The sequence below is a fragment of the Canis lupus genome, chromosome 13, assembly GCF_011100685.1.
Source record: "Canis lupus familiaris isolate Mischka breed German Shepherd chromosome 13, alternate assembly UU_Cfam_GSD_1.0, whole genome shotgun sequence".
Lineage (NCBI taxonomy): Eukaryota > Metazoa > Chordata > Mammalia > Carnivora > Canidae > Canis > Canis lupus.
Window position 1 is genome coordinate 39,377,962 of NC_049234.1, and position 25,121 is coordinate 39,403,082.

A 25,121-nucleotide genomic window follows, 5' to 3' on the forward strand; every position below is an offset into this window, starting at 1 on the left:
GGTTTGTGCTGGGTGCATCTTGAGATTTTTGAACTTTTGTACGTTACATAAACTAAAAAGAGCACGAGTTTTATACCAGTGACCCAAAACCACGAAGTAATTTACTTTTATTAGCATTGGAGTAAATACCAGTGTTTTCTGGCTTGTGGCTTGGATATGAAACATAAAAGAGGAAAAAAAATCTGTTTGGCTTTTTTTTCCCCCCCAAAACTAAGACAGCTGGCAAAAGCCAACATTTTGCCTTACTTATAATGGCCCGGAAATTTAAAATAGACCTTTGCTTTTTCGGAGTTTATATTGGAATTCCAGCCCTCCATGGAGTCTGGGAGCAGGTTTCACAGCACATGTGGGCCCCACGCAGCCTGCAGCCCGTGAGAGGCCGGGGTGCCCGCGGGTGGGGCGGCCGTTCACCCCGGCGAGGTGACGGGTTGACGAATTTTTTTCCTTTTTTTTAAGTTTTCTTTTTTTACTGTGAAGTTCTGTGCGACACCTTGAAGGCCCGCGGGCCAGCAGGGAAGCAGGGTGCCAGCTGTTTAAGACCTGGACACTGTCCACTTCCTGGGGGTCGTCTCTTCTTTTGATGAAAAACCTGCATTTTATGTCATCGGTGACCGTCCAACACGAGACTTCCTTACCTGTTTTTAGGGCTCCGACCAGGAGAAAGCAAGAGGTGCTCCGGGGTCTTCCCTTTGCCAGGGCACTGTCTAGGCCCCAGGGCTTTTAGGGTTGGTGCAGACCTGGCCGACAGGCTCGCTGCGGTGGCTTCCTGGGTGGGCGTCTCCGTGGGGCCCTCACCCGGGCCTGCTCCCCTGCAGGGTCTTCCTCAGGCACGTCTGGCCTGTCGCCCCTTGTCTCGCTCTGCTCAGGGTCACTCCGCAGCTCCCGCTGCTCCTGGGCTCGCTCGGCGTCTGGCGTGCCTGCAGGACCTTGGGGCCCTCGGGAGCCGGGTGCGGGTGGGGTCCCGGGTGCAGGTGGGGTCTCAAGTGCCGGCTGGGGTCCTGGGTTGGCTCTGCTCACCCAGCTCCCTTGGCCACCGAAGGAGCACTCTCCGCCCCGGTGGCTGTGTCCCCGACCGGGGCTGTGGGGGGGGACCCTGCGCTGTCTGCCCCCCGCCCCGCCCAAACTGCCCCACTTCTCTCCTGCCCGCGTCCCCGGCAGCGTAGCGCGGAGGCCCTGACTGCTACGGCCCTTGGTGCCTGTTGCCCTGTTCACAGGCTCCGCCGGGTCCCGAGGTTGCTCCCCACATGGCCCCACATCACCTTCCTTTTGGACCACTTGGATCCGTGACCTCCCCCACCCGGGGCTCCCACCTGCCCCCACCTGCCCCCACCTGATCCTACCCGGGCGGTTGGCCCAACGAGGTTCCAGACCCGCGGTGCCTCGGGTGATGCTCCCGGGCCGCTGCCACCTGCGGTGGGGGGGTCCTTGGTGTTCTCGGCCACGTGACCCTTCCAAGGCGCCGCTTCCCTCAACTTTGGGACTCCAGGCCTTGAGTTAGGGCCCCGTCTATAGGGACGTGGTGGGAGGGGTTGCTCAGTGATGGAGCATCTGCCTTCGGCCCAGGCTGTGACCCTGGGGTCCCGGGATTGATTCCCACGTTGGGCTTCCCGCAGGGAGCCTGCTTCTCCCTCTGCCTGCGTCTCTGCCTCTCTGTGTCTCTCATGAATAAATAAAATCTTAAAAAAGAAATTCCTCTTCCAAAGCCCAAGTAATAGTTTTTTTTTTATCTATGTAGAAAATCTGAAGCCTATTTTCCCATAGAGCAGGGGTCAGCACACTGCGGCCCACCGCCTGGTTTTATAACTAAAGGTCTATGGGGAAAAAAAAAAAGTAAAGGTCTATGGAAACCTCGCCCACTCGTGGATGTTGGTGCAGGGCCGTTTCCACACTACAAGGGTCGGGTTGAGTGGCAACACGGTCCGCAGGGCTCCTGAAGCTGAAGGGGCGGGCCTGTCCGCCTGAAACCTTGGCGTCCCCCAGGCCAGGGGAGCGGTACTTTGGTGATGAAAGCAAATAACCCGAATCTGCCGCGTAGCCCTGTGAGGTGGGCCGGGGGCCTTAAGCGCCCCGCACTGTGCGGATCCCGCACAGCTGTGTCCATCCCGCACCCCTGCGCTTCGTCCCCACCCAGGACAGCTGCCTGGGCCCCACGCGGCACCGGCCTTCCCGTGACCGGCTGCTGTCCGCGGTGCCCCCGCCCTCAAGCCTCAGTGGGTCCCCTGGACGCCCGTCGCGGGTCCTGCACCCGTCCCCCACCGGCTGGTCCTGCGGTGGCTTCTGTCCTTCCGCTATTGCCAGGGAGGTGGCCGTGCGCTGAGCCCTGAGAGTCCCTGCCAGTCTGTCGCATCCCTTTCTGACCCGACGTGTCGCGGATCCTGCCTGTGGGGGATTCGGGCCTGGCTGTGGCCCCCATCCTCACGTTGCACGTAATGTTCCCGGAGCTCGGGGGCACCGGCGTTGTGCATCGTACGGCTTGGGTGGAAAACAGGGTCTCGGCCTCGTGTCCACGGGGGCCCCTGGGCCCAGAGGCCAAGCGCTGCTCGGCCTGCGCTCAGCAGCGTCGGGGCGCCGTTCCCGCCGGGCTGGAGCCTACTCCACCGGGCGCCTGTTGATGTGTGGCGGTGGCCTGTCCTCCTGTCCTCCTCCTGTTCTTCACGTCGTAAAAGTGCAAGCTCTCTGGGGGTCTGCGCATTCAGGATAGCAGATTTACGGGGTGAAGTTTGCATGTTTGCTTTTATTTTATTTTATTATTTTTTTGGAGATTTTAAAATTTAATTATTCATGAAAGACACCCAGAGAGAGGCAGAGACCCAGGCAGAGGGAGAGGCAGGCTCCATGCAGGGAGCCCGACGCAGAACTCGAACCCAGGTCTCCATGAGGGTGGTGCTAAACCACTAAGCTCCCTAGGCTGCTAGTTTCCTTTTATTTTTATAGGTCCACAGTCAGTTGAACACAATTACAAAACCTAAAGAAGTAGAGGCATTCTTTTTAATTTTAGGTTTTCAAAATTTGAGGCTTTTTCCTTCTTCCTCCGTCCCTCTCCCCTCCAAACCCTCCCCTCCCTTCCCTTCCTCCCTCCCTCCCTCCCTTTTTCCTCCTTCCCTCCCTCCTTCCTTCTTTCCTTCCTCCCTTCTTCCTTCCTCCTCCCTTATTTCCTTGCTTCCTTCCTTCCATAATTTATTTAGTGGCAAAACTCTAACCTGATCCTAAATGACTCCAGGCTGTTCATTATCTTTATTTACTCCATTTAACATGAACATTCCGATTCTTTGCCACAAAAACACTGTGTTTGGTTACAGGGCACTCAGCCAGACCTCTTGGAGATGTTACGTAATAGACCGTACCTACATTAAATGACCTTCCAAAAATCGAAGAAACGGTAAACCACCTTCAGGAGCGTGGGGCACGGCTTCAGCCCTGCGTTATCTAGGATCTGTTTTGCTCTCATTCAGATGAGATCAAAGGTGGCGATGACGTTCTAGGTCCTTTTAGCTGCTCTTGCTGTCTCATCTTCGGCCACCACAGCATGTGAGTAGCTGCACAGCTTTCTAACCCGGGCTTGGATCTGCCAGGAATGTGCGGGAAGCTCGTTTGTTGAGAGATTCTTATTTTTAAGGAGCTGCAAAGCTGTCGCATTACCCAGGAAACCCAGGCACGGTGTTTATCTTAGTGCTTTTCACACCCTTCTTCCCAGGAGACTCCGCGGAGAATCTGTCATCTGGGCTCCACTTAAACATGGTCAGATGGGCAGCTTTCACCGATTGTAAGGTTGTCACAGGGTCATCCTGTGAATCGACGGGGCTATAGACCGCGGTGGCCTCCTGGGAGGTGCAAGGTCAGTCAGCTGTGCCTCTGGGTAGTTGAGCCCTGGGGGATTTAAACCACCACAGGGGCAGCCCGGGGGGCTCAGCGGTTTAGCACCTGCCTTCAGCCCAGGGCCTGACCCCAGGGTCCCGGGATTGAGTCCTGCCTCGGGCTCCCTGCATGGAGCCTGCTTCTCCCTCTGCCTGGGTCTCTGCCTCTCTCTGTGTCTCTCATGAATAAATAAATAAAATCTTAAAAAAAAAAAAAAACACCGCAACAATTGAGGGGCACCTGGGTGGCTCAGTCCATTAAGTGTCCAACTCTTGATTTCAGCTCAGGTCCCGATCCCTGGGGTCACGAGATCGAGTCTTGGGTCGTTGGGCTCCACACTCAGCAGGTAATTTGCTTGAGATTCTCTTTCTCCCTCTCCCTCGGCCCCTCCCCTCTAAATCTTCAAAACCATATAAAAAAAAATAAACCACTTCCACAGTTGAAATGAAGCCAACCACATCTGAGTGATGGACCCTTTTCCACCTTTGTTGACCTCGCTTCTTTTTTGGGGGGAAAATAGGATCCTTTATGTCGTTCCAGGGTACAGAAGCGTGGTCACAACTCAAAACTCGTACCATGCTGGTTGATTTTCTGCCTCCTTCTTTATTTTTATTTTTTTTAAAAATATTTTATTTATTTATTTATTTATTTATTTATTTATTTATTCATTCATTCATTCATTCATTCATTCATTCATTCATGAAAGAGAGAGAGAAGCAGAGACACAGGCAGAGGGAGAAGCAGGCCCCATGCAGGGAGCCTGATGCGGGACCAGATCCCAGGTCTCCAGGATCACGCCCCGGGCCAAAGGCAGGCGCCAAACCGCTGAGCCACCCAGGGATCCCTGCCTCCTTCTTTAATTCAGGGATAGATTCCCCACATTTTTGCGTGTTGCCTCTCTGGATGTCCCATCCATCAGTGACTCCCATGTCTCGTCAAAGTGAGAGATGGAGGGAACCCTGAACGTGGGCTGAGGGCCACGCTTGCATCCTGGGCATTTTCCATGGTGTCCGACGTGTGACCGGCTACACACAGTCCAGAAAAACTTTCCTTTTAGTTCTAACACCCCATCTTTCAGGATAATATCATTGCTGCCGGTTTTGAAAGACTTGCAAAGATTCTTCTGGCTTTGAGTTTCTTCTGGCTTTCAAGTTTAGAGTTCCTCAAAGAAACAAGCCGCAGGATCTCGGGCTCGCGGACGACAGCTACAAAGCTAGAGGGGTTCTTGAGCCAGAGCTCCAGGAGGGGATGAGGGAGGGATGGGCCCTCAGATGGCGGCTTTTCCTTCATCTACCCCAGGCTGTGTGCATACTCACCATCCCCTGGCAAATTGCTCACGTCAGCGTCCCCTGTTGCCCAGATCCAACAGGTAACGCCCCGCTCTCACCTCGCACAACCCCTCGGCACCGGTGGACCGCCAACCACGCCTTCCCTCTTCAAACATTTTTCGTCCTCCTCTTTTTTTTTTTTTTTTTTTTCGTCCTCCTCTTATAATTGGCCTCCTGGCACATGAGCTGTTCCCTCCAGTTCTCCTTTGCTGGGCTCTTCTCTTTTTCCTGACTTTCAATGGTTGGCCGGCCCCAGGGCTCAGCCATCGGACCTCTTCTCTTGCTCATGGACGGTTTATGGCTGATTTTATCTCGTGGTCTATGTCAAAGCACGTACCTCTAGCCCCTTGCCTCCAAGCTCGACTGTATCTCTTTCCCCGGTGTCTCCACTGGGGTATCACACGGTCGTCTCAGTCTGGATAGGAATAAAATGCTGCTCTCGATTTTTCTTTCCGGAGCTGCTCCTCTCCAAGCCCTCCCTGTCTGAGTGGCTTGTACCACCGTGCATCCTGTTGTTCACAACGTACAGATATTCTCGACTCTTCTCCTTTGCTGATATCTCTTGCTTGGTTAGTCCAGCAGCAAACCTCTTAGCTTCTGTCTTCAAAATAAGCCTGGGATCTGACCACTTCTCAACGCCCCCGTGGCTACTGCCTAGGCCAAATTACCGTTTTTCTCACCCGGCCTATGCGGTTCTGTCCTCAGTGTCTTCCTAGCATCAATCTTGCTCATGTGTCTCGCCGTGTCAATTCTCCATCCAATGGCCAGAGTAATTTTTTAAAATGTTACTCGGGGATTCCCTGGGTGGCTCAGCAGTTTGGCGCCTGCCTTTGGCCCAGGGCGCGATCCTGGAGTCTTGGGATCGAGTCCCACATCAGGCTCCTGGCATGGAGCCTGCTTCTCCCTCTGCCTGTGTCTCTGCCTCTCTCTATCTCTCATGAATAAATAAATAAAATATTAAAAATAAAATGTTAATCAAATCACATCACTTCCCCGCTTAAAACTCTGTTTCCAGTGGCTTTGAACAGAGTAAGTCACGAGGTCCTTGTCATTGTCTGTAAGGCTATTAGCTGCCTCTCTGCCCACGTCTCGTTGGCCTGCTACCATCACTGGCTCCGTTTCAGCCATCCTTGCTTCTTCTTCACCAGGAATGCTGTATCCATCCACCTGTGGGCCTGGAGCTTGCATTTCTCAGCCTGTAATGCCTTGCCCTTGGCAATGAGCGGTGCTCACTACCTCCTTCGTTGTCTGATTATGGGTCACTTCTTTGGTGAAGCCTTTTTAATGTAAACTATCTCCAGCAGCCAACCGTTCTTTCCACTTTTTATCCCCTTGTTTTGCTCTATTTCTCTTCATAGCTCTTATCACGACCCTATATCACGTCGTTTATTATCTGTGTTGTCTACTAGACGGTGCTGTTGATTCAGAGACTGCATCTCCAGGGTCTAGAATAGCATCAGAATACGTGCTCTGTAAATAAGTGTTGAATTCCTTAATCTACTCAGAAACCCAGGGACAAAACACACAGGTTCTAATGGCCGTTCTGGGTAGATTACACCAACAGTTCTCACATGCTCTCATATGCATCATCTCGTTTAATCCTTACTTAAGATCAGTGCTATCAAAAAAAAAATAGATCAGTGCTATCATCTTCCCTGTGTTAGAGGTGAGGAAAGAGCTTCGTACAGATGTACGTCATCACATAGAGAATTAGTGGCGGGGGCAGGATTTAAGCCCAGATCTTTTTTTTTTTTTTTAAGCCCAGATCTTTTGATCATAAATCCTATCTATTTCGCAGATGAGAGACAATAAGTGCTTTGGGAATTGGAGAGAAATCTGGGTTACCAGGAAATATAGGCCCTCGTGGGTGCTTTGTGGAAATCTTAGAGTATTAGTATCTGGAGATCTGCATGTGGGACGGGGCACGTGCAAAGGGTGAAGGCATTCTGAATGCTGTTAACGGCCGAGCAAAGGCAAAGAAGCAGGGGTGTGTGTGGGGAATTCACGGGAAGAGGAGACTCCTGTAGTGGGTTCCTTGACCAGCAGTTTGCAGGTAGGGCTTGAGCTCCAGGCAGTAGGAGACATTTGGAAATATTTAAATCAAGACTGCCACAAGCAGACAGGTACTGCAGAGACCTCCTGGCTTGGTCATCAGTGCAAAGACGAGGGGGCGGAGGGGAGCAGAGTGGGACAAGCAGGAGCAAGGGCCTGGGTTGGAAGGATTTGCTCTGAAAGCAAGAGAGGCAATTCATAGAGGTAGATAAAAAAAAAAAAAAAGGTGCTGATGGTGGAGGAGACTCCAAGATTTTGGAGAACAATTTTTTTTGTGTCTGAGAATTCCGTCCTTATTAAAGCAAGGCATGCTTTTGAGAATATAGGCGGAAGAGTAATCAAATCTGAGGTTGAAAAAATAATAATAAAAAAAACCCAACAAATCTGGGGTTGAGATTTTGAGTTGTTAGTAGAAATCTGGAAAAGAGTCGTCATGTGAAAAATAAGTTACAGGACGCCGACAGTTGGGTCTTAATTCAGGCAGAGAACCACGTTCTGAGCTCCTGTCCTGTGTTGGTTCTAACTTCTTAATAAGAAAATATTTTTTGTGGGTTTTTTTTGTTTGTTTGTTTTGCTTTTTAGACCGTGCTCATTGCGTTGTGGTGAAGTTAAACTACTATGCGTCGTGACTTTAGGCGAGGTGAAGCTTTATTTTAGAAGCTGACTCACTTTGAACTGGTTTTTAATAAATGTTCTAGGATGGTAGAAAGATCTGGGTGGAACAGTGCTTAATAGTTCAAAGCGAGCACTTGAAAATCTATTTCTGCTTCTTGGTAATAGGATCTCTGAAGTTCCAGAATCATTTTCGAACTGGTTCACTGGTTCTTGGAAGCCCTGCTATCCCAGGTCGGTGGACCTGGAGAGGATTCTGAGGTGATTGCTTTTGCACCTGGCATTCAATGGAAATTGTTTGGGGGAATTACTTAGTCGGATATCTAAGAAATATCTAGTGTTTATCCTCTCAGAGACTGGATTTAATGGCCAAATGGCTTGATTTGACCCCATGCATGGCTCCAAGCTACTTGATTATTAAAATTCCTGACTGCTGAGTTCCCCGGTTAAATTGCAAATTTAAATTAAACGTGTGTGTGTGTTTTGTATCTCTATTTTGAAGCAGCCTGTGATCTATCTTTATGACTTACTGAGTCCAGCCCTGTGCTTGTGTTCCGGGAGCTTCCTTTCCCCCTGCCCATCTAAGCTCATCCCCACTTTTCGGAAGACCTCTTTAACATCCCCTTCTCACTGGCCTTGTTTCGCTTCTCCAAACCTTCATACGCAAGTGCGCTTGTCATGTTTCTTTCCTTAAGTTCACCCAGTTTGATTTTTTTTTTAAAATTATTTTATGGCTTAAAAGCTTTTGCACAGAGAAAGCAAGTCTGTGGGCATGACATGCTCCATGAGTCCACCTCTTTTTATTTTTTTCCTTCTTTCAAGAGAAGCAATAAAAAACCCTTGATTGTTTAAACACTAGCACTTCTGATTTTTAAATTTGGCAGCTTATTCACATTTTTTAAAAACCTGGCGACTAGGTGACGCAGTATGGTGAAGAGTTTCCTCTGGTTCCACCCACCAGGGACTTTTCTCCAAAAGAGGTCTCGGTCAGATGGTTGGGGAAGTGCTATGTCATCACCCGCTGGAGGATGTCTGTGCACCCTGGCCAGTTATGAGTTCTGAGAAGCTCAAAGTCGGAAAAACAACAACAAAAAAACCCCATACGTTTTTTAAAAACAGCATTCCCCAAAGTTACTTGACCGTGGAGCCTTCTTTCCACATCATATGGCTTGTATCCTGCGGAGCGAGGGTTCTGCGGGGCCCCGGAGGTGCTTCTCCAACGATTCCTCTCTCGGGCAGGATGTGAAGGCTGGTCCCCACGAACTAGTACCAGACGCCCCCAAAGACGCGATGTGAAGAGCCAGTGTTTTCCGGGCATTTTCACCTCACCCAGGGCCATATAATGCCAACCCACTAAGCTCCGGTGAATGGGTTTTGGAGGTACCTGCCGGTGTCCCGGAGCGGGGCAAGGAAGCGTGTGCCGTTCGCGGTCCGCTGTCTGAGGGGCCGGGTCTGCCCCTTTGTCTTTCGGCAGGTCTGTCGCCGCCGTGGGTCCTGCCAGCACGCTGCATAATGGATGAGGCCAAAGGGACGGGGCAGCAGGTGTTCTAGCAATTAAAATAAAGGAAGGAGGAGAAAGAACAGAGCTGCTGATTGTTGGAAACAGCATCCATCCACCCTCCTTCCTTCCAGGAACAGCAGCTCTCTGTGTCCCTCAGTGAGAGGCAGCGACTGCTCGGCCTGCGAGTTCTGATTACCTCCGAGCAGGGCCATCAAGGCTGTCGCTTGGGTAGACTGTGTCCTTATGTCCGAGGGGAAGTGCATATTCCCCTCGTCCTCGAAAGGGTTATTATAACCGGGTAAAGGCCCCCAAACTTACTTAGTTAAAAATCTCATTGCTGGGCAGCCCGGGTGGCTCAGCGGTTTAGCGCTGCCTTTGGCCCGGGGCGTGATCCGGAGACCTGGGATTGAGTCCCGCGTCAGGCTCCCTGCATGGAGCCTGCTTCTCCCTCTGTCTGTGTCTCTGCCTCTCTCTCTCATGAATAAATAAATAAAATATTTTTTTTAAAAAAAAATCTCATTGCTGTGGGCACCTGGGTGGCTCAGTCGGCTGAGGGCTCTGGCTTCAGCGAGGGTCGTGGGCTCCAGGTCCTGGGATGGAGCCCCACGTCGGGCTCCCTGCTTGGCAGGGAGTCTGCTTCTCTCTCTGCTGCTCCCCCCGAGTCCTGCTTGCTCTCTTTCTTTCCCTCAAATAAAGATATAAATAAATAAGTAAAAATAAATAAATAAATAAATAAATAAATAAATAAATAAATAAATAAGATCTTTAAAAATATATACATTTTTAATGCTGTTTGTTAGAATGCATCTGGGAACAATGACTAGCTTCGCTCTAATTCTTGGCTCTCCTCTAAAAGGAAGAGGAAGAAAGACGTCTGCACATTTAGGCTGAGAGAGACTGTACAAACTCTCAAGGACCTGAGCTATATTGCACAGCTCAGAAACATTGACTTCTGGAGAACAAAAGTAAAAAAATCAAACAAAAAAAACCCCAACTTTATATTTGAGTTTGACTGCTTGCAAAAGGCCTGTTCTTTGGATGATTGATATTGCTCCAGTTGTCAATTCAGTAGAGACCTTTTGCATTGCTTAACCTGTAGCCAGAAAGTTGGAAACGGCGATCGGAAAGGATACTAGATCCCCATCATCGCAATAGTTGCGTGTTCTCTAAGAGGTTGAGTATTTACACACAGGAGCGCGTGCGCGAGTTTAGGAGCATTGACGTTGCTATATGGTCCTGTGCTGTGTTTCCAATTATTATTTGATAAATTCCCAATATCATGGATATTTGGAAATTGTAATGCATTTAAAATAACGTATTTACCTGTTGGCCTCACCGTGTCTACATAATTTGGATTGCAAGGTCGCAGTGACATTTTGCCAGAGAGAGGATTCTGTGACGCGCTGACATCAGGTTGAGCTTGCCCTGGGCGGTGGCGGGAACCCACACGGCGGAGGTGGCAAGTGCCGGACATCAGGGCTCCCCGGTCCCCTCGGGAAAACCCACCGCCAGACGTGCAGCAGAACGTGCCTTGGCTCTAGGCCTTCTCTGAGGACGCCTTGATCATAAAAGGTCCTTAAAATATAACGCAGGACCTCGTAGAGCACAGCACTAGTGCTGATGACAACAGGGTCACCTCTTAAAACCTTTCTCCTTTCTTCTTCTCCCCAGGGTTTCGGTTAATGTTGGTTCAAGATGATGCGTGGGCAGCAGTGCCCGACGCTCAGTCGGTCTTGTTTTTGGTTAAGCGCAACCCTTGCCTGTTGGGTTCACAGTCTTCTCGTTTTTTCCTTAATTGCCCCGCAGTTGTCCTGCGTTACACGGGTTTTCTCACAGTTTTTTGCATCACCCTGAGGCCAGGGCTCCCTCTTGCTGATGTGGATCCTAGTTGTGCAGGAAGGGCGAGGAGAGCTGAAGACCTGGAGCAAAGCTCTCTGCCCTGGGGCCAAGGTGGCAGCTGCTCCCTCCGTCTGGGCCACTTATGGCGCCACGAGGTCGTGAGGCCCAGCGACGGGTGGCGTGTTGCGGGGGGGGACGACCACCTGCTGTCTTCACCACCAACCAGCCAACAGAGCAGATTTTCTGCCATAACACATTATTTGTGAGTTTAAAGAACCAGAGGATGATAGAGAGGGATTTTTTTTGATTTTTTAAAAAATTTATAAATTTATTTTTTTATTGGTGTTCAATTTGCCAACATATTCTATATGCTATATAACATATAGCATAAAACCCAGTGCTCATCCCATCAAGTGCCCCCCTCGGTGCCTGTCACCCAGTCACCCCCACGCCCTGCCCACCTCCCCTTCCACCACTTTTTTTTTAATTTATAAATTTATTTTTTATTGGTGGATAGGGAGGGATTTTATTGCAGAAATGCCTAACGGTCTTAGACAAGACGTCTTGCCTTCCTTCCTCCTCCTCCCCTCCATTCCCTGTCAATAGGCATTTATTTATTTTTCATTCCATAGGGGGTCACGTTGTATATAGGATTATTTCAGTTTGGATTTTTTGGATATTTCTGATGATTCTTTGCATACAGAGATAAAAATATAGCATATCACAGGTTGTTATTATTTTACCCCTGCGGCATTGAGCCAAGTGATAACAAAGGCGTGGCCGTTTTGACATTTTTCTGGGTTTGGGGATTTATTTCCTAATTGCACGCCGTAAGGAAAAGGCACACTGAAGAGAGGAGAAGGTGACACGACAGTGGGAAGTCAGAGCCTTATTGACAACTCAGCTGATAATAGGGGAGAAATCACAGGGACACGGATATTTAGGAGTGATTTTGTGTGAACTCAAAAAGACCTCTCGGAGGGGACCGTATGAGCTTGGGCACGCACCGTGGCTTTGTGTGAATTAGGAAAGCATGACTCTTCCTTTGGAAGCGTCGGTGGGGTCTGGCCAAGAGAGCCCATGCTGGCGCTTAGCCTCAACTTGACCGAGGAGCCAGCGGGACCCCCTCGTCCAAGGCACAACCTGTGTCATCAGCCATGACAACCCGACTACGCCCTGGGAAGCTGAGGCATCCATGAGTCAGTTGTGGTTCGGTAAAAGATGCTGTTATTATTGTCATCAGAATTGCAAGGTGGGAGGCTGGGGCGGAGGAGGGCTCAGAAAGCCTGTAGAGTTGCATGGGGCTGTCTTCCAGAAGGGAAGGGATTTGCCAGAAGTGGTTGGTTATTGGCAGGACTGCGGCCAGCACCCGTTGTCCTAACTTCTGGCCTCCTACCAGTGCTGAGGAGGTGTCGCCAGACAACTGTTTGACTCACACAAAAGTACCATTGATGGAAGATGAGGGTGAGGGCGCTGTGGCCACTTCTCGCACCCAGCGCCTGCCGAGAGCCATTCACATGGCAAACTCACAGATGATGCGTCTTCTTTTTTTTTTTTTTTTTTAAATGATGCGTCTTTTCAAAGCTAGACAGTACATTGGCTCTTTTGTCCCATATCCAGTATTGGTTTTAAAATATACTATGCAGAGGACATACATAGATCCCAGCCACCATTTTAACAGTGGGCTTGAGGAGTATTATTATATGGAGGTGTCCTTCTGTTACACTGGAGTGAAAACCCTTCGAAAAGTGAAAGATGATGGATAAAGAAGCTGTGGTTTATGTATATGTGGAATATTCCTCAGTCATTAGAAACGACAAATACCCACCATGTGCTTCAACGTGGATGGAACTGGAGGGTATGATGCTGAGTGAAGTAAGTCAATCGGAGAAGGACAAACATCATATGGTCTCATTCTTTTGGGGAATATAAATAATAGTGAAAGGGAATAAAGGGGAAAGGAGAAAAAATGAGTGGGAAATATCAGAAAGGGAGATAGAACATGAGAGACTCCCAACTCTGGGAAACAAACTAGGGGTGGTGGAAGAAGAGGTGGGTGGGGGGTGGGGGTGACTGGGTGGCAGGCACGGAGGGGGGTGTTTGACGGGATGAGCACTGGGTGTTATTCTGTATGTTGGCAAATTGAACACCAATAAAAAACAAATTTATAAAAAAGAAAGAAAAGTGGTCTCTTCCCACTCCAAGCTCTTCTGAGTAAAACCAAATGGAAAATGGCTTTACTCACTAACGAGAAAAAAGAAAATGAGGTTGAGTGAGTCACAGCGGAGGTTGGCCTATGTATTCCCAGTCCTCCCTCTAAAAATTTTCAGGATTGTAAAATATAACACAATTCTAGAAACCGTGTGAAACCGACACAGAGCTCAGTTAATTACCGAAGGGGGACGGTCTTGGAATCACCGTGTCCTTGATCCAAACCAAGGAATAGAATTTGCCCCCTTGGAGACCCTTCCTCACCTCCTCCCAAGGAGACGTCCTTCCCTCCTTGGAAGAGTCACTCTGCTCATCTTATGTTGACCATTTCCTTGGGTTTTTTTCATACTTGTGTTGCCCAAGTCATGGCAACTTTTTAAGGGATAAGCTATTTAAAATGTCATCCTAATATCTATATATAATGAGCGCTTTATCATTTTTTTGAAAGATTTTATTTATTTATTCATGAGAGAGGGAGAGGCAGAAACCCAAGCAGAGGGAGAAACAGGCTCCATGCAGGGAGCCCGACGCGCGACTCGATCCCGGGACCCCAGGATCACGCCCTGGGCCGAAGGCAGGCGCCAAACCGCTGAGCCACCCGGGCTGCCCCATTTTATAATTTTTTAAAGCATAATTAGCCTATATTAGTTTCAAATGTACAACGTATCGTTTTGACATTCTTAGAAACGACTCAAGTGTGCTCATCATGACGTGCGGTCGTGCTCGATCTCCGTACGACCGTTGACCCTACTGCCGATGCTAGGCTTTGTGTCACCGTGCCTTATTTCTTTTATAACCAGGAGTTCGTACCTCTTAGTCCCCTTTATTTTTATTTTATTATTTTTTTTATTAGTCCCCTTTATTTATTTCACCCGTCCCCCCTGCCCTGTTCCCCGCTGGTGACCACCGATTTGTTCCCCATATTTAAGAGTCTGGGTTTTTCTTTTTCTGGGTTTGTTTGCGGTTCGCTTATTATTATTACTTTTTTATATTCCACATATAAGTGCCATCATCTGTGTTCGTCTTTCTCTGGCCGACTCCTTCCACCGAGCACGATGCCCTCTGGGCCCATCCATGTTGTCACAAACGGCAAGGTCTCCTTCTCTTCCGCCGTGTTTTATTTTCGCTTGGTTATCTAATAACTTGTTCGGGTGAAGCCTAGTAGTGTCCTAATTTGACTTGGATGCCTTCTTAGATGCCAAATCCTGGTGAAAGACAACAGTTTTGCGGTTACTTAGGATTCTCGGCGGAGGATTCTTCGGTTATTAGACCATCAAGTGGCGAAATGGATTGTTCCTCACACGGTCCGCTGCAGTGTACCTGGAGGCGTCCAGTCCCAGGGCTTTGCCCCGAGTCAGGAAGCCGAGGGGCTTGACCCCTCTTTCCTTGCCATACTCGGTGCTCACGTCACGTCGGTTGGGTGGCTGGCGAGTGCTGTTTGCGTGCAGGGAGCAGGTGAGAGGGTGGGTAGATATAAATGAAACGCCCAGTAGCACACTGGCAAGTGAGCAATAGTGACTGTCGTCAGTGAGAACAGGTAAGAGAAGGGGAGAAGGGGCCCTAGGAACGCGACCGAGTGAGGAGAAGGCGTGGGCCGGGCTGCGCACCTGCGCACTCTGAGGGCTGAGCCGCTTGGTGACTTTGCAGTCCTAGCCCCAGACACCGGTTTGCTATGAACATCTTGGAACATTGAAAGAAAGAAGGAAAGAAGGAAAGGAAGGAAGGAAAGAAGGAGGAGGGGGGAGAGAGGAAGGAAGGGAGGTAGATCAGTTCAAAGAAACCCACGTAAACCCCACCTGGTTTCAATAATTGCAAACATTTTCTGCATTTCTCTCTCTCACATGTACCCCAAGTATTTTTTCAACCATTCCAGAATAAATCACAGGCATCCGACCTCCTTCCCTCTAAATACTTGAGCGTGCAGCTCCAAGTCCCCCTACGTGGCCACAGGCCACTGCCGGTCTTCGTCAAGTGGGTGATGCCCTCGTCGTAGCAAATGGCCAGAATGTGTTCAGGTTTCTGTGTTGGTGCCCAGAAGGCCCTCGGTGAAGTTTCGTTGGAAACCAGGGTTTTCTTTCTTTTCTTTTCTTTTTTCTTTTTTTTTTTTTTTATTTATGATAGTCACAGAGAGAGAGAGAGAGAGAGAGGCAGAGACACAGGCAGAGGGAGAAGCAGGCTCCATGCCCGGGAGCCCGACGTGGGACTCGATCCCGGGACTCCAGGATCATGCCCTGGGCCAAAGGCAAGCGCTGAACCGCTGCGCCACCCGGGGATCCCCGGAAACCGGGGTTTTCTTAGAGAGCAGGCAGTGCATTTGAACGATTGTCTCCCAAGCCTCTCCCCTCCTCTCTTCTTGGGGATGGTGGCATGTTGAAGGGCAGTCTTCCTACAAGATGTGTCATATCCTGGGTTTGCACAACTGTTTCCCCGTGGTTTCGTTTCGCCCAGACGCTGCGTGGAGGTGGCTGACACGCCGGCTACCTGTGTGCTTTTGTACCCGGCACCTGCAGGCCCAGCTCCATCTGTCAAGTGGCCCCAACTGTACCCTTTCTCCTGAGCTCTATTTCTGAAAATTGCAGCCACCTGATTTAGACACTGAAGTCGTGAATTTCTTTCTTTTTTTTTCTTTTTTGTCTCCTTAGATATAAAGCTTGGGGTGGGGGGGCGGGGAGGAAGTAAGAACTTCCAAGCAGGATCAAATATCCTACTAGATGGTTTCTACGTGTGATTCGTAAACTCCAAGCGCCCCAAAGAACGGGCTCCTGCGACCGTGTCTTGGGGCCCCGGGAGCGGGCTCAGACCTGAAGCCGCTTGCTCAGGGTCATGCAGCTCCTGAGTGTCAGACCTGAAAGCTGGGCCCGGACCTGCCTCATTCCAAGGTTTTTCTGCGTTAGTGCGCCAAGGGGCGGGTGACGGTCATGTACACTGAGTTGCCAAAATTAGCCCGGACTGACATATTTATTTAAGGACCAGACCATGCCACCAGGTAAGAATGACGGCGGAGCCAGAGCGTGTCTGCTGGATGCCAGCCTCCCGGGCCCCTGGTCGGCTTCGCTCCCCCACAACGCACGGACGCTTTGTGTCATGTGGAGGCTCAGTGCGTGCTGCTGGGTCCCGTCCCCCGGGAGGCGAGTGCACCCCGAGGCTGCACACCCGCCATGGCCCACGGTGCCCCACGCAGGATCCGAAGCTCCCGGGTGCTTCTGAGTGTGGCCTGCGTTCTTCATCAGGTCCGGCAGTTTCAAACTGGAGCCTGTCAATCTGCGGCTGCAAAAGATGCCTCTGGCTTTCTGGTGACCAGTGGCGTTTCGCTATCCTGCAGGCTAAGCGCCTCCGCCTGGGGCTGGGGAGGATCACGGTCCTGATGCTGATTAAAGCACCGCAGGCCCGGCGTCAGTTCCTTGGCCATGTCGAGCGCAGGGCACGCAGGCAGCTGTCATGCGGAGAGTGCGGCAGCGCGAGGGTGGCGGGAAGGGGCCTGGCCGGCCGCATCCTCACCGAGAGCCACCGCGGGACCGCAGCGAGTCGCTCCACGGCACCTGTGACATGCAGGGCTGTGCCGATGACCCGGGCGGACGTCGGGGCCGTGCAAAGGGACGCCGGGTGGGCCGTGGGGGCTCCTTGGCGCTGCGCGGGGCCGCGGCCATGTCGGGCGGGTGGGACAGGCCTGAAGGCCGCTTGGAGGGAGCACCCGGCCCTCCTCGCTGCCCCTGGGTCAGGGACGCGTCTCACACTTCGGACCCCCTTCAGCGTGAAACGGTCAGTAGGTGACCAGGGGGATGTGTCGGGGAAGACGCTGGGCGACGGATGCTCGAGCGTGGGGAGGAGGCTCGGTGCCACGTTGGAAAACGCGAGTTCACGTGTCCTAGTTAAGGAGATGTAAAGGTGGGGTGCTTCTAGAAAGGCTGAGTTACAGTATGAGACGCATTCACAGGCGGGGCCTGCCCAGCAGGGGACCGTGCGGCTGGCGAGGGCCAGAGCGAAGGAAGCACGGGAACCTGTCGTACCCGCAGGGAGCGAGTGCCCGCCGCGGCCGTGGCCGTGGGCCGCCCGGTGCTGGGGGGCTGCCTGCCGAGTGGGGGTCGAGGAGCAGCTGGGCTGTCCCGCCCGGGGGGGCCTGTGCGACGCCCGTGGTCTGAGGAGTGGGGAGTGGCCGCTGTCACGCTGCTGAGACCTGGATCCACTGAGGACACGTCCGGGGGCGGGGGGATCCGGGATGTCCCAGGAGGACCGGGGAAGCATGGGCTGCTGAACACCAGGGAGGAAGGACCCGCGCCCAGTATGGAAGAGAGAAAGTAGTAACGGGCTCTAACTTTAGTGCTGTTGTCCATGTGACAGTGACAGTCACCGTCCGGCTGTGCCCAGGTGCCGTGGCGGGATTGGAGTGCGCCTGCCGCGCAGGCCCCTGGAGGAGGGGCAGGCACCCTCCCTGGCCGGCCCCATCCTCGGGCACCCTGGTGGCTCTGCTGAGCGCGCTCCTGCTCCTGCAGCCCGGGCTCAGCTCACGGGTCTCCACTCAACTCGAGGCCTTGTCCGCGGATTGAGAGCGGCCGGGGCCGGCTTGTAGGCCTGAGGGCGACGGGGAGAAGGTGGCGGACACTGCATGCTCGTGCAGGGAGCATGGACCCTGGAAGGCAGGGAAAAGGGGCACCTGGAGGCTCAGGTGGCGAAGCATCAGGTCATCATTCTCGGGGCCTGGGACCGAGCCCCGTGTGGGGTTCCCTGTTGGGGGAGCCTGTGCCTCCCCTTCCTCTGCCTGCCACGTCCCCTGCTTGTGCGCTTGTTTTCGGTGTCAGATAAATCAATAAATCTCTTAAAAAAAAAAAAAAGGAAGGAGAAGAACCGGATACGGTTGGAGGGGCCAAATTCAGGTCCTTAAGGGAAGAGGGAACGTGCGCTCCCAGCTAGGAGATGAAGACTGCTGTGGGCTGAGGGGCAGGTAGGCACCCGGGGACGGGATGGCTCCCGGGGATGGGACGGGATGGCACCTGGGGAAGCGACGGTGCCCGGGAGGGGAGGGGACGGCACCCGGGGAGGGGACAGTACCCAGGGATGGGATGGGATGGGACAGCACGGGATGAGAGAGGACAGGACAGGATGGCACCCGGGGACGGGACGGGATGGGACGGCATCCGGGGATGGGAGGGGATGGCATCTGGGGACGGGAGGGGATGGCACCCGGGGACGGGATGGGACAGCACCTGGAGACGGGAGGGGAAGGCGCCCGGGGACGGGACGAGATGGGTAAAGTGTAGTTCTTCCTTCGGAGGAAGGGCTGAAAAGAGAGGGGCAGAAAGCACCTGTAGAGGAGCGTGGGCTGGGGTAGCTGAAGGAGGCCTGGGCAGCCAGTGTGTACCCACCGTCGCCCTGATGGCGAGGTCGTCGTCCACCAACAGGGCTGGGAGGGTGCGCGAGGCTCTATGGACGGCATCCAGCACAATCTCACCTCGGGGGGCCCTTGAGGCGTGAGCGGTGGGGGCACCGGGAGAACGATGGCCAAGGAGCTCCTCCCCACCCCGCCTCGCTTCCCATCAGGGTCAGCCCGGGGCTGTGGCACCCAGACCCTTGACGTGGGGGCCGTGCCCGTGCTGGCGCCTTGGGACCCAGCACCCCTCCCGCGGCCTCCCGGCTGCGCTGGGCCCTTGGACTCAGGGAAGCCTGAGCTGGACTCAGGGAAGCCTCGCGGGGCCTGGGGTCTGCGTGGACACCCTCCTCCGGCTCCTTCCGTTGGGGCCTGTTGAGGAGCAGGTCCGCAGGGGCCGTCCTGGCCTGTCGCGGGCAGAGCCATTCATTCCTCTGCTCACTGCTGCCCCAATCGTGCTGGGGGCCAAGGACCCTGCAGTCCTACCACCTGGGGCTCAGTCCTTGGTCGCATTGCTTGACCTCTGGGTTTCCTTGGTCTCGCAGTGGAACCAATGACCATCACAGGAGCCACCTCACTGGGTGCTTATGGGGTCACATGACATTATCCCTGGCGGCATTTGGACCCAAGAGCATGTCCGGCGGGGCTGGTGGATCTGAAGGCGCCCAGGACTCGGCTGTGCCTTCGGGGCCGCACCCTTGCCCGCTGCTCCTCCTGCGCCCTCGTAGGCCGTGTCCGTGCTCCCCCTCCGGCGCTCACCCTGCAGTGTGATCCTTGCCCCTGGGTCGTGGGTTCTTGCTGGGTGGCGTACAGATTGCTCTATTTCGGTCTCACAGGCACCCCTGGTACATCGCCTGGCACGACACGGGTACTCGGCGGATGATTGACTGGCCGATTGCTAATTCTAGTTCAGAGGAGTATGATTTATGGTTGTTTATGAAGAGTTTCCATAGAAACTTGATTGGATTTTTCTAGCAACCCCACGAAGGAGACAGAAATAGCGGTGGATTTATTTCTCAGTAAATGTGAAAAATAAGAGCAATTCTGTTCCGCTTTATGTTACAGTTGAAGTGTGAAAATATGCAGAGATGTCCTTTTATTAAATAAGTCAGATGTGATCAGGAGAGAAGGGCATGTAACGAGCCGCACGTAATCTTCTCCCGTGAATTTCAAAGGCGTATTATTTTTCATTTTACTGTTTAGAGGAGGAGATCACAGCCTTGTGAAAGCGTACCTTTTTTTTATTATTATTATTTCAACAAATATTTATTGAGTATCTACTGTGAGCCGAGGACTTCTCTAGGCTTGGGGTACGCAGCACGGAGGGACAAGTAAAATCTCCCACTCTCACCTTACGAGGTGGACTTGGGAAATAAACAAAATAAAACGTGGGATGAAGCGTGCCTGTTTTTGCACAACTTAGAAAATATCCATGTCTTTCAAAAAGTCAAAATATATTAAATTCTGTATTTTTTTCAGTTGCCTGAATCCAGGGACCATCGTTTTGTCAGGCAATGGACTCTCCTCTTAGGGCCATGTTAATAGGGTTTCCAACGTTTATTTAAAATCCTCTTCAGGCGTGCAGTATATTAGGGGACTGCAGTTTGTCTACCAAATTGCTTTAAAAAACAACAACTGGGGGACTCCTGGGGGGCTCAGTGGTTTGGCGCCTGCCTTTGGCCCAGGGCATGACCCTGAAGTCTCGGGATCCAGTCCCGTGTCGGGCTCCCGGCATGGAGCCTGCTTCTCCCTCTGCCTGGGTCTCTGCCTCTCTCTCTCTCTCTCTCTCTCTCTCTCTCTCTCTCTCTCTCTCTGTGTCTCTGATGAATAAATAAATAAAATCTTAAAAACAAACAAACAAAAAAACAACTGAAGATTAATGAAAATATTTCTGAAATATAGTTCGTATAAATGATAATGAACAAGAGGCTGGCTCTTGGGAGTCTTTGACTCTTCCTGGCAATTAATAATAGTGTAACAAGGTAGTTAGCAAAGTGTAGCATTTTGATATATAATGTGTTACATTAGAAACACATCATAAAAATGTTACCATCCAGTTGTGTGGTTGTGTTAGTAGACTTTTTTTTTTTTAAGCCCTCCATATTTCAGTGATTTGGATGGTTGAGAGCAGCGCCACTGACATGCACAGACTCAGAAATATAAAATTACCTTTTAGTTTAATGAGAAGGAAATCAACTACAGATGAGTTTACTTAATAATTCCTTGTGTAAAATAGTGTGATGACACAACTGTGGTGGCTTCCTCTGCTTTTGGTTTAATTCCTCAGGTAGATGGAAGCATTTCTTTTCCTTCAAAATCACCAGTGTTCTGTTAAGCTATCCATTTATTATTTTTTAAAAAAGATGTTATTTGTTTATTCATGAGAGACACACAGAGAGAGAAGCAGAGACCCAGGCAGAGGGAGAGGCAGGCTCCCTGCGGGGAGCCCGAACGCGAGACTCGATCCCGGGACCCCAGGATCATGCCCTGGGCCGAAGGCAGATGCTCAACCCCTGAGCCCCCCAGGTGTCCCCATTTATTATTATTATTATTTTTTCCCATTTATTATTTTAATCTGACATTTGCCACATGTCCCTCCATTGCTGTAAATCACCACTATTTTGGATAGTGATAAAAATGAATTAATCCTGAAGCATAAAGCAGGGAAAGAAATCTGCTCTTAGGCTTTCCTGAAAGGCACGCAGGGCACAGTTGGCGACATAGGTGCCAGCATAAGTGCTTCTTGGATCTCTCCGAATGAGGACGTGCGCACAAGGTCATTAGAGCCACTCAGGGTGGCGTCCAGTGGTTTGGTCCGTGTGTTGTATTCATTTTTTTATTTGTTTCTTGCTTGTTTCTCTGGTGAAGGCCTTGAGGGAACAGTAGGAACTTTGGCCCTTGGTGTGAGTGAGATGGGGAGATATTGAGGGATTTTAAGTGTAATAGTGGCATGATCTAATGTCATGAGATTACCTGGGCTTGCTCCGTTGAGAGTAGAGGGAAGGGAGGCAAGGGTGGGAGCAGGAAGGCCAGCGAAGAGACTTATCCGGGCTCGGAGTAGGTGGTAGAGTGGAGGCAGTGAGAAGCGGTTGAGTCCTGGCTAAGTTCCGAAGGGAAAACCAACGGAATTTGTTGGTGGGTGTGATGGGGTGTGACGGGTTGTGAGGGAGAGGGGTAAAGCATGGCAAAGCTGAACAGCTGCCAGGATGGAGCTGCAAGGACTAATGGTCAGATAGGCGAGGGTCAGCAGGGAGTGGAGAGCAGGATCTGGGGGAAATGATAAGGCATCCTTGACATTTCAAGCTGCCTTTCCACTGCTAGCCCTGGGATGCTGCTGAACCCGGGCGCTCTCCCCACCACTCCTCTCTCCGTCCCCACCTCAGGCTCTCCGTAGTAAGAGTTTTCCTGGATCTTCCCCATCCTGCTCAGCGTCCTTGGAGAGTCATCGGGAGCTCATGGCTTGGCCAGCGCCTTGTCTGGAAGGTTAATGAGAGGCCTTAGTTGGGATCCAGGGGAGAAGGTTAGTGAAGCGTTTGGGGGATGATTGTTCACTTCCGCTGCTCCTGGACCGTGGGTGCCAGTGGTTGATTCTTGACAGCCCTATTTTTTATAGCAATGGTTTAATGCTGTCACGAAAGGAACAGTAATTAACAGTCTTTAGCGTCAAAATACACAATGTGTGACATTGTAAACACAACATAAAGATGTTGCTGAGAGAGGTTGTTGAGACAGGACGTCCGAAATCCTGATGCCAGTGGAAGGTTGTCCTTTTCTGATGCTGAGCTGTTGGCTCACGTTCATAGATGAGGTCAGGGCTTTGTAAAATTTCCTGTGCGTGTGAGTCACATGGTGGGTCTTTTTTGGGATGTTGGTTCTGATTAAGTAGATCTCATAGAGGGAAAGGAGGACTGGTCTGTATTTCTGACATTGATTCCAGGGGAAGATGCTGCTGCTGCTGCTGGTCTCAGGACCTGCCTCTTCAGTGGCATGGTCCTTGTTGAATCTCTGGAGTCTATTCAACTGTTGACCTTCTTAACCAAGATCTAGACCCGTCTATACTGAATGACTTGGGCTCAGAAGAAAGGATGGCATTAGGGTCCGCAGAGAGCAGTGAGAAGGCTGTGGCCTGATGGACACAGCAGCAAGGAAGGAAGAGAGGAAGAACAGAGGCAGAAATGACCTTCCTCCAGATGCACGGGGCCCCGTTCCCACCTCTAGCGTTGGCAGTCGGGAAATTGAATTTAATGCGGCTACACCCTAGAGGATGTTAATTAGCAGACTGGCTGTTAAATCAAATCTCCTTGACATGTCTTCCTAGCCATGCATCACATACAACATAATTTTAAATAGTACATGAGAATTTTGAGTAATCCATGGACCACCAATGTTTTCTTATAATCTAAATAGTCCTGTTACCTTCTATTTAGGATATGAGTTTTAGGTATCCATTTTCCTCTCTGAGCGTTTCGTATGCAGTATCCATGTCTGATTGTGTTTCTGATGACCCTGCCCATTATCATGGCTCAATAAATGGAGAGGGACCTGGGTTATCTTGGCCAGAGATTCTGTAATAGATATAGGTAAACCCTCTGGGTTCCCACTGTTAGCACCCCAAATTATAATAAAAATGTAAAGAATTGGGGAAAATGTTTTCAGAACCTTCTAATCACTTCTTGGTGAATAAAGTTTACTTTTTTATATGTAAATTTATTTTTTATTGGTATTCAATTTGCCAGCATATAGAATAACACCCAGTGCTCATCCCATCGAGTGCCCCAAAAAAGGTTACTTTTACAGATCATGTTAGTGGTGTTTTAAGAATATAAATTAGAACTAATAGAGTCAGGAAAGAAAATGCTAAATTTTTTAAAGTCTGTGTTTAAAAATCTTAGCTTTTTAAAAGAGATCTTTTGTAATTTCTTTATTTTAGGAAGAGAGCTAGATATTTGCAAACTGTAACTACAAGCTACTTTTTATCCATTTCTCACATTCCCTTAAGTAAAAATGAGAAGATATTAACAAAGGACTATTTTTCTTTTTTCCCTTTCTTCCTTCCTTTCCCTCCCCCTCCCTCCCTTACTTCCTTCCTTCCTTCCTTTCTTTTTTTCTTTATTTCATTTTCTGTTCTTTCTTTCTTTCTTTATTTCTTTCTTTCTTTCTATTCTTTCTTTCTTCTTTCTTTCTTTCTTTCTTCTTTCTTTCTCTTTCTTTCTTTCTTTCTTTCTTTCTTCTTTCCTCTTTTCTTTTCTTTTCTTCTTTTTTCTTTTCTTTCTTTCTTGAAAGTTCTAGGAGAGTAGGGAAAATTTAAAAAAGAGAATAAAAATCACACCTGCTTCCCACCACGAAGAGACAACATGTTGGCATATTTTCTGTGTGTGTGCATGCGTGTGTGCATGTTGTAATATTTTTGTCTGATTTTGGAATCAGGGTAATCCTGACCTAATAGAATCAGTTGGGAAGTATGCTTTCCTCTTCAGTTGTCTGGAATAGTTTATGTAGAATTGTATTACTTCTTCCTTACACATTTGTTGTAATTTACCAGATAAACCTTCTGGGATTGACATTTTCTTTGGGGAAAGTTACCTATTTCTTTATTGAACGAACTTGGGTTGTTTGTGTCAAGAAATTTATCCAGTGCATCTAAGTTGGTAAATATATTGAAATAAATTCATGTATAAAATTCACTGTTTTCTGTTTAATGCCTATAAAATCTGTAATGATGTCATCTCTATCATTCCTGATGTTAGTAATTTGTGTCTTTCTCTTCTGGCTAAAACCCAAAGATTTTCTGTTCTATTAGCTAAAGATTTATCAATGGGGCTAGATGTTTCCCAATTTTATTGGTCTCAAGTAAATTGCTTTTGATTTCATTGATTTTTCTCTATTGCTTTGTGGTTTTCTATTTGATTTGATTGCAACTGATATGGTTCCCCCCTTTTTTTTCTACTTAATTTGGACTTAATTAATGTAGAAAGAAACAAAATTCATTAATTTAAGGTCTTCTTTTCTGTTACAGGTGTTTTGTGCTATATATTTCCCCAAAATACTGCTTTAGTGTCTTTCCATACATTTTTATGTTGCCATATTCTTTCACTACAAAATATATTCTAATTTCTTTTTATTTCTTCTTTCATCAGTGGGCTAACATGGCATTACTTAGTCTAAAATTATTTGGATTTTTTTTCCTAGAGATATTTCTGTTGTTAATTTCTAAGGTAATTCCATTGTAGTCAGATGACATGCTTTTTTTATGGGTTGAGTTATTTTAAGTGTGTGGAGACTTGTTTACTGACCCAGAAGTTGGTCTATCTCAATACATGTTCATTGTGAACTAAAGGAGAAAAATACGTATTCTGCTATG

The 25,121-nt window shown here is 49.9% G+C and overlaps 1 protein-coding gene and 1 long non-coding RNA gene across 11 annotated transcripts in view; one reads left to right on the forward strand and one right to left on the reverse strand.

The window, feature by feature from the left end:
* LIMCH1 (LIM and calponin homology domains 1) overlaps positions 1–25,121 on the forward strand; it is a 298,252-nt gene that overhangs the window by 93,560 nt on the left and 179,571 nt on the right. The gene's annotated exons all lie outside the window — the stretch shown is intronic.
* LOC111098599 lies at positions 7,958–21,861 on the reverse strand. The gene is made up of 3 exons (XR_005368952.1): positions 21,734–21,861; positions 9,881–10,033; positions 7,958–9,394 (listed from the first exon to the last, which is right to left on the reverse strand). It is a non-coding gene; the product is annotated as an uncharacterized LOC111098599 (long non-coding RNA).